The 10302-nt window shown below is 38.4% G+C and overlaps 1 pseudogene; it reads right to left on the bottom strand.

Moving 5' to 3' along the window:
- Positions 1–242: 242 nt before the first annotated feature.
- LOC105713560 (vomeronasal type-2 receptor 1-like) lies at positions 243–9982 on the bottom strand (annotated as a pseudogene).
- Between the last annotated feature and the right edge of the window lie 320 nt (positions 9983–10302).

Below are 10302 nucleotides of genomic sequence, written 5' to 3'. Positions count from 1 at the left end.
TATACCAAAGTATTTTGAAATATTCGAATGAAATAGTTTTTAATTTCAACAGTAAAAGGTTTTCTTGTTCATGCTAAATGGCATCTTATAGTAGGAGATTTGATATACCATGCTAAAACTACATCTCCAGAACCCAAACCCTCAACATTAGTCAAGAGTATCAGGTAGCTGCTGTAGAAGCAACCTGAAAGGGAATGCTGAACCACATCATCACTGCAGCTTTAGAGGACACGTAAATAACTCTAGTCATCCAGAATAGTTGACACTGTGGTATTGCTAAGCTCACTGCTCACAGAAGCTGAGGTCAGTTGGATGCTCTTATGTGTGGTGGAGACTCTTCCACCAACAATTTCACTGGTGTTCCTCTATGGCCTCAGCAAAATAATAAAGCACTTAGGAGCAAATATACAACCCAATAAACCATAGCTGGATGCCAAGATTGCAAATATTTCCACAGCCACTTTGGACTTGCCTTTGGTGCTCAAGTAAGCAGGGACAAAAGAGATCCAGATGATGAAAAAGACCAGCATCCCAAAGGCGATGCATTTTCCTTCATAGTAATTATCTGGTAACTGGCGAGCCACGAAAGTTGTGAGAAAGCATAGCAAGGCTAGGAAGACATCAATCCCAAACATCGAGCACAAAATCTCCATGGAACCTTCACTGCATCCCAGAATGATCTTTGTATTTTGAGATTCCATGTTCTCATATGCCCTCGGTGGTTCCAATACCAAATAGGCTGTACATATGCCAATCTCCTCTAGAACAGAGATTAGCACAATGATTTTCCGATAAAGGGGGCGCATGGATATAAATTGAGTTTTGTATTTGGAAATTCTGTAGGCTAAAAACAGTGAAATAGTCTTTCCAAGAATGCAAGACAGGCAAAGAGAAAAGCCCAGTGCCAGAGTGACCTGGCGGGCCATGCAGGACCAACTGGGTGGCTTACCAAAGAAAAGCAGGACGACAGCAGCACGACGATCAGAGAAACCTGAATGAGAAAGCGCAGCTGCCGGTCATTGGCGTTCACCAGGGGAGTGTGCCTGTGTATTACATACACGGTTGTGACTGCCAAGACCACAAATGCCCCAAAGACAGAGAGAATGACAAATGTGAATCCCAGGGCCTCATCATAAGCAAGGTATTCCACCTCTTTCAGCACACACTCGCTCTTTTGTGAATTTGACCAATAGTCTTCACCACATTGTTCACACTCCCTTTGACCTATAGAACAAAGAACAAAGAATTGACTGCAAGGAAATCCAATTGTCCCTTTCCACTGTGAATATCCCAGAGCTTTCATAGTTCTAGAGTGGGGACTTGTTGAAATTCCCTTTCTATAGAATATATATAGTATCTCAGAAGAAATAGTGATAAAATGGCCTTAGAGTGTATAGATAATATTATAGATTGAGAATTATTTTCAGTTTTGGAAAGTCAATCTCTCTTCTCAGTTTCAGCCTTTCCTGAGTTGGCCTTTTCCAGTAACAAGCTTCTTTCTTTCTACTTCAGTTGTCTAATTGAGAAGAGTGGTATGTATCTTCATAAACCCAAGAACAATCCACAAATTTTAAAAATGTAAAAAAATTAAAGGTACTGAGGTGAAAAAATTGAGAGGATTGTGACAGGAATAAGGTTGATTAAAATACAAGTGTCTTCTGTCTTTCATTCAATATGACTCTTATGAAAGAGAATTTTGTCTTTGCTTACTCAGAGCTTTTCCTCTCTTCGCCCTCCAGGTGCAGATTTGAAGGAATAGGTGGAGAATAATTGAGAATGAGAAGGAAAACAAGGATGGGCACAGTGGCCTAGGCCCGTAAGTCCAGCACTTTGGGAGACTGAGGCAGGTGGATCAGTAGAGCCCAGGAGTTCAAGACCAGCCTGGGCAATATGGCAAAACCTTGTCTCTACCAAATAATAATAAAAAAAAAAATCAGTCTGGCATGATGATACATGCCTGTAGTCCCAGTTACTTGGGAGTCTGAGGTGGGAGGATTACTTGAGCCCAGGAGGCTGAGGTTGCAGTGAGCTGAGATGGTACCACTGCACTCTAGCCTGGGTGACAGTGCAAGACTGTGACTCACAAAAGGAAGGAAGGAAGGAAGGGAGGGAGGAAAAGAGGGAAAAGCAGCAGCAGAAGAGGAGGAGGAATAAGAAGGAGGAGGAGCGGGGAAGGGGAAGAGGAAGAAGAAGGAGAAGAAGAACCTACATGGTGCTTGACATTGAAGGTTTGGAGCATTTAGCTGGGTGGAGGCTCTAAGGGAGAATGTCAGAACATAAGAAAAAGCTATTTGATATGAGTTTAAAGTAGATTGTGAAATTGATCTCTTTCATGTTCTTTGAAAGATGCAGGAAAGATTGCAATTCCCATTTAATCACTTTTGACTGCTGTGCTAGACTTCCCTAGATGCAACTCTACGCAGAGGCTGGGCTGTGTGGGGTTCAAGGAGTTGTTCAGGTTACATAGATCTTGTTTTCCATTTTGGGAAAATGTTACATTTTCAAAATTCTTTTTTAAAGAATTGCTATTGAGGGCCATTTGACAAAAGACAAGTACACTTTGTGTTATCTTTAACAGAAGGTAGAGATAAAAATAAACCTGCTCCAACATGCTTCACAAGACTGAGCACACTAAGCCCAATTAAAATTCTGGTCATAAAGAGCAGCAATTTGGCAGGCCATGGTGAAGTGGTTACAGAAATCATATGTCCTACAAATTTTGTGTACTTATGACCTTAAGCCAATTGCCTTTAGGGATGAAATTTTAGATCTTATAGTTCCAAATTAGACATAATTCAGTAAAACATAGTACTCTAATTCCCTTTCTTCCAATTATGAATATAACTAGCATTTAATTGATTTCAGAAACAAATGATTTTAAATATTTTTATAAATCCTACTCATATTTCACATTTCATATATTTTATTTTGCATTTTCCTCTATTAACTTCAAGGTTGTAGATATTTTCCCAACTGTAGCAGCTTTAGAACTGAAATACAATACTGTTTTTTTCACAGTGCATAAACATCCAATAATTTGGTAGATTTTAATGATTTTTGTTATAAGTTATACACACCTATTTATAAAGAAGGCTCCTTAGGCCCTCTTTGCAAAAAGCATGTTTGATCTAATAGCATCCTCATATCAGTGAAGAAATTACCATCTCTACCTGGTTCCCGTGGCACATGTCCATCAGCACATGGGATGCAGTCAAAGCAGCATATTGGTTCCCCCGACGAATCCCCTTCCGAGTCCCAGGAGGACACACATCAGTACACACTGAATGGAGAAGCTAGCAAAGACAAATATGACAGATTAACAAAGACCTTTGTCTCTAGTACTCATGAAGCTGAGAAATTTTCCATTTGAATTTCCATGGAAGCTTTGTGATTTCCTGGGAAACCCAGGATGCCTGACTGAAGATAATGAAAAAAGAAAATAACAACATGGAGAACGTAGAGAGGAATTTTGCTAAAGGAGGGTCTCGTTGTTGATTCTAGAAGTGCAAAGCTAATCTTAAGCCTGCTTCTTTCTAACCCTGGGGATCCAGACCAGGCTACATGCCAACAGGACTCTGGGGATGAGACCATTTGACAGGCCTGTTCCTGCTTGTGAAGGACCTGTGATTCCAAGAATCATCTTGAGACCCTAAAAAATACTTCCCCTCTGCAAGGTCATCCCAAAATAGTCTTAAAATCAAAGCTATGTCATGAAGGGTCAGTAGAAAAGAACAATGAAAGATCTGCTTTATCAGAAAATTGGGGAGGGCAAACGGAAAAGCAGACAAGGCATAGCACTGACTTTTTTGTTGTTGTTGTTGTTAAATGAATTTAAAAATCTCAGTAGTAAACACAGGCCTCCTTTTACATTCTACATCGATGTGCACCTTGAAACCCAGAATAAATGCAAGGTTTGTAAATAGTTTGTTTCTTAATCCATTAGGGAGTTTCCTATTTAAGAAATAAAATGCTTTTCCATTAAGCAAAAAATCATTTTGGAAGATGCATGATTACATTTATATTTATTTTAGAAATCAGAATTTTCATATGTTGTGTTTTCCAGAGCAAATCTGAATTAGATAACAGAAAATATTAGAAATCTCTGAGATAGGTTCTGGTACATAACATTACAGAAGTATGTATACAAAATAGATAAGCTTCTTACATGTTTACATGTTTTATACATGTATGTCTGTAAAATCATATTTTAAATGCACTTTGAGGAGTAGCTATTACAGGAAGGAGTGATAGCAAGACATTCTCAAATTCTGAAAGATGAACAATAAAATCACCACGGAATGAACTAGAGTTTCTCGCTCCAGATTCAGTCTTCTGGAAAGAGCTCTCTATATTCCCTTTTTAAATATTATTATTATCATTAACAATGAGCTGATGCCTTTTTGTTCCATTTCTCAGTATTCCTTCCCTTCTTAACCTCTGTGATCTAGCTGCCAACCCTCTCACCTCACTAAAACTCTCCTTGCCCTGTCTGAGAGATTTTCCTCTAACCACGTTCTCCTTCAGCTTTCTTCAATACCTGACACTTTTGATCAACCCCTCCTTGAAATGCAAGCTCCCTTGGCTTCCCTTGGGTCCTGGGTTCGGTCCTTGATCCTCTGGTTTTCTCTCTCCGACTGTAAAGAAGGTCATTCATTCTCTTGTCTTCAACCAGTATCTCTATAAAATAACTCCCAAATCTTGATCTCTACGAACAACCTTTCCCACCTGACCTCTATCTAATTCCATATTCTAAACTTTCAATATGTTCCTACATTAAAATTCCACCATCACCTCAAATTCAACACATCCAAAACTATCCCATAAACCCTATTCCTCATTTCTATCATCAACACCAACATTTCTATCCATCATCTCCAACCTTATATTCTATTACTTGCCTGTATGGACCCTCTCTTCCACTCAAGTCCCTCTTCTCATCAACCACCAGACTCAGTTCACCATTATGACTTAAATCATTCTTTGTATTGTCCTCTAATTATTTGATGTAAAACACTTCCAGGTCCAATCTTTCAGCAAATTTGGTGTGGCCCCTCCCATACTTTATGAGGACTACATCTTCTTTAAACTACAAAGTTTCCTTTGTAGCTAGATATGACCATGAAAAAATTCTGCCTAATAAGATATAAGGAGAATTATATGTAATTTCTAGAAATTATCCTTAAGTGGAGGGGTACACACATATATTTGCCCTTTATCCTTCCTATTGGTTAAAATGTGGACATGATGTTTGAAGCCCATGTGGTCATCTTGGATTATGAGGTGAACCCTCATATTGTGGATGGTGAAATATCACCATAGGTAAAGGGTCCCTAAACCATTCTTTCAGTCCTAAAATGCCCATCTCTAAACTTCATTTACATGAATGAAAAAAGTCATCATGGTTAAGGCACTATTTTGGGGAGTTTTCTATCATTCACAACAAACTTAATAATAACTGTTAAAAAAAAATGTATACTTCAAAATGCCCACTTCGGCCACACAAGCAAGTCATTATTTTATGTGAGCATGTGAGGAGATCATGTCTACTAAGTACAAAGGCAAATCAATAGTTTTAATGACATGAATTCTTATAATTATCAAGCTATGTCATGACGTACGCCAGACGATGACTTACCTGCCAAGAAGTCAGGTGTATATGCACAGGTGTTTCCAGGAATATATGGCCCATGACCTTCACATCTGCTTAAACGATCCAGAGCATAAGCCATAGAATACACAACTTGTTTGACATTGTTTGTAATTCTTAGCTGAGACACATCCAGATAGGTATTTTTAAGATCCTTCAACGTCTCCTCTCCAGTACAGAATTTATCAGACATGGCATGTAATCTGTCTTCTTTACCAGTCATATTCACTCTATGGTCAATATTGTATGGAATACTACCATTAGGCCAAGTACAGTTAAAAGCCATTTGCCAGAATTCGATGGTCAGGACATCATTTGGATCCTTGCTAGGATGCACATCATAAAGAAATTCCTTTAATCCTGGTATGTCAGTTCTTGGTGTTGCAAATCCAATACTTCCACCAAAATATGGAAAATATTCAGGCTTTGCAATGAGGGCTGAGGTAATCCACACTTCACTCGCTATCCATGTTCTGTCAGTTATGTTATGGTAAACCATTTATAGCACAAAAGGACTGAGGTCAATATCAGATTCATAAAGCACAATGGCCTTGGCCGTGAAGGTCTTTACAGCATCAACAGCTTTTTGCACTTTCTCATTGGAATAGACTTTGGGAATGATTCCAGATAATGCAATACAGAGGCTGGCATTCTCCATATTTTCCTTAAAAGTTTTTACTACCTATTTTCCATAATCATCATCAGCTGCTATAGCACCTACCCAGACCCAAACAAAGTGTTGGATAAGTTTTACCATGGCCTTTGACTGGATCTTATCACTGGCTATTACACGAAGATAAGATGGAAACCGGTATTTGTCACTAAGAATTACGCAGGTAGAGGCATATCCCACCTACAATTGAAAACATTCATGCAGTTATTAGAAAGCAATAGCCAAATCTCAAATTACACATTTTCAGAATCTTTTTATTGGGAGAGAGAGAACTTAACAGTTCTTCTCCCTTTATTTTCACATCCTTCTTTAGACAAAAGGATTTATGGTCTTTTCCTTGTTCAATGGATGGGAGTGTGCAGTGTTGGAGGGAACACTTCGGGCCTCCTTCTTGGAGCTCAAACTGCTGCTGCTGTGAGTTCTCGGGCACTGGCTGGAGACCAGTCAGTGGTTTCCAGCATGTAGTAAATCTCCAAAGAAGGTAAAAGAAATCTATATGAAAAACATTTCATATTTGTTATCTCATTGCATATATTGAGCAATCTTAAAATGTAGATATCATTACCCTGATTTCACTTCTAGGGAAACCGAGGTTCAGAAGGTGTAAGTAACTTGTCTAAGATCTTACAGTGTTAAATTATGTATCCAGAATTAGATATCAGGTTTTTCAGCTTCTTAAATAACATTATTTCCTGGCTGGTAGCAGTGATTAATGCCTATAATTCCAGCACTTTGGGAAGCTGAGGTGGTCAGGAGTTTAAGACCAGCCTGGCCAACATGGTGAAACCATGTCTTTACTAAAAATACAAAATTTAGCTGGGAGTGGTGGTGCATGCTTGTAATCCCAGCTATTCGGGAGGCTGATGCAGCAGAATCTATTGAACCCAGGAGGCAGAGGTTGCAGTGAGCTTAGATAGCACCATTGCACTCCAGCCTGGGCAACAACAGTGAAACTCCACCTCAAAAAAAAAAAAAGGTTATTTCCTACATAGGGTTTCCAATGTTGCTGCTTGCAGGTGCCAAAGAAGAATGTAAACTTTAGCCAATGAAGTGAAAATAGAACATAGGATAGAGGAAACAGGAAATAAGAATGTTCTGGAACTCATGAAGAAATTGACAATCATGAGCTATGGAATTATAATATGGGTGATCCTATGAAGGTGCTCTATATACCTTTCATATGCTATAATCTCCTCAAACTGCTATCTCTTTTCACAAAAATATTCTTATATTCATAACTCTCTCCACCAAACAGGGCCTGCAATAACCCCTCAATACATTTTTCCCCATTAATGGGAAGTCTCTGGTGCCAGATGAGTCTCCTTTATTTCCTACTTACCTTCTTTTGCTTTCTTCTGGACATTAATTATAATTATAAAAATTATGTAAATACAAGGAAATATGCTAGGAGTACCTAAAAGCAGTACATAAAATTCATATATACTATGACTCCAATTACAATAATTTTTCTATCCATAATTTGATTGTTAATGTTTCTAATTAGTTTTTAATTGAAAATGTCTTTTTCCTATTATTCTTAGATATAACCATAAATAAATAAAATGCCTCCTCCTTTCCATTTCCTAGCCACTAAAAGGGGAAAATATTTTTCTTGAAGTCCATCACCATTTTTGCTTTTTAATTCCTTCTCCATTAAAAAAACAAACAAAAAAAAAACAGGTAAACAGGTCAAGCGCGGTGGCTCACGCCTGTAATCCCAGCACTCTGGGAGGCCGAGGCGGGCAAATCACAAGGTTAGGAGCTCGAGACCAGCCTGGCCAACATGGTAAAACCTGTCTCTACTAAAACTACAAAAAATTAGCTGGGTGTGGTGATGGACACCTATAATCCCAGCTACTTGGGAGGCTGAGGCAGGGGAATAGCTTGAACCTGAGAGGTGGAGGTTGCAGTGAGCCGAGATCACACCACTGCACTCCAGCCCAGGCAACAGTTCGAGACGCTGTCTCCAAAAAAAAAATTAATTCCAAACTCTTTATTCCCAGTCTTAGCCAAACTTTAACCTATTTGAATGCAATTTCCCCAAGACCCTCTTTCCTTAATATCGTCTGTGGCTATACTATCTAACTCTATGACTTCTATTCAATAAGTATTTTTTAATTAAATATGTGATAGTAAATAGCCCTGTTGGCAGGGTGGAATTTTTCTCCATGTTTCTTTAATTGGGTTTTTAGTTTAGTTTCATTTTTCATTTAATCTGTAATTATTGAGTTCCTCTGGTGCTAGACACTATAAATACAGTCAGGAGCAAGATAAACACAGCACTGCCTAAGCAAGGAAATAGAAAAGTAGCCAAGCAATTTCAGAACAAAATGATAAAAAACAATGACGGGTGAAACCTGGGATCTATAAATACAAAAAGGTGCACCCAGCTCTGGAGGAATTAACAGCCAAGCTGAGGCTTAAAGGATGACAGAAGAACAGGAGGAGAATGCTGCAAACAGCATGCCCGAAGGCTTTACAACAAGAGAACGTGTAATCTTGAAGGAATGGGAAGCCCAGCAAGTTTGAAGAGACAGGGTGGGAGTGGGTGTGGCACAATGAAAGGGGAAACTGGAAAACCAGAAGGTGCCAGAACATGAAGGGCTTTATCATCCTAAGAAACTTAGTTTCCAAATTTACACTAATGGCAATATACATTTTTGAAATAAATATAGCACTATCATTTTTAAAGCAGAATAGCAATACATTTCAAGAACTAGAAAAATATGCACTGGCTGTAATTCCTCCATCCATGAAAATTGATTTGAAGGAACTGTTTTTCCCAAAGGAAAAAGTAGTATGCCCCAACTGTTCACTACAGAATTATTTATAATATTGAAAACCTGGAAAGAACTTATATGATGGAAACATCTTTTATTATTTTTAAACTATTAGAGAAATTACATAGCAGTATGTGTATAATATTGGGAAACATGCAGTATGCAAACTTATTTCCAAACTATAATTAAAACTACATGTGTAAAGTATACTAACATTTGAATAAGGATTAACAGGGAAATTTTTTTAATGAGCACAGATAATTACTGGAAAGGAGGAATTTGGGACGGTTTTTCTTTTATTCATTAATTTTTATTATGATACTCACAATATTACTATACAATGCATACATCTTTTCCTCAGGAAATTTCTCTATGTCCTACCTTTGTTTAGATTAATGAAAACAAAATTAAAATACTCCCTTCCTCCTTCCATTTCACTGTTCTCTTTTCTGAGCAACATTTTCAAAATAATAGCAAGTCTTCCTCTTTGGCCATACTTAGTCAGTTAAAGTTGTAGTACCTATCAAAGAAATAGTGTCAGAGTCCAGGCTAGTATCATGGGCACCAGTTCCAGACTCTGACCCCCACACCCACCGCCTGCAACTGATGCAAAAAGACGGCTAAAAGAATGGCTTACCCTTCACATTTTGCTGATACTGGCTCCAAAATAGACTCATTTGCTGGGATGGTCCTGGAGTGAATAGGAAACGGTCCTCCAATAACAAGGGAATGGTTTTCGGCATCTACATACCCATTCAAATCAAAATTGCCCAGCAACCGGCAGGTCTGCTCTTCTTCTTTCTCTTCTTTGGCTTCAGTGCCCAATTCAGCCCATAAAAATGCAAGAAATGCTAGAACCAAGCATTTCCTTTGGCTGGCCATTTTAATAAGATGAGTTTGGGGGAAATGGCCAGCGTTGTAATTATACAAGTTTTAACAAGGTACGTTGATGGAGATTAACAGTGACTGTGTGCCTCATCCCAGGGGACTCCACTTGCTGCTACTTGCTACATAATTGTCATGTCTCAATCAATCAGAGAGCCTCACACTCACTTGCAGTTTATAGATCTGGACTAGGAGCTAAGCAATCATTTTGAAAAGAGACTCATAAAAGTCTCTTTTATACTTAGCAATGATATATAATATAATAGTGAGTTTTGCATTTAAAAGAGTCATTTCATTTTCCAGGAATTGTTCCTTTC

This window comes from Aotus nancymaae, unplaced genomic scaffold (genome assembly GCF_030222135.1).
Source record: "Aotus nancymaae isolate 86718 unplaced genomic scaffold, 86718_ANA_hifiasm-v0.15.2.pri h1tg000019l, whole genome shotgun sequence".
Classification (NCBI taxonomy): domain Eukaryota; kingdom Metazoa; phylum Chordata; class Mammalia; order Primates; family Aotidae; genus Aotus; species Aotus nancymaae.
This window is presented reverse-complemented; position numbering and strand designations above follow the sequence as displayed.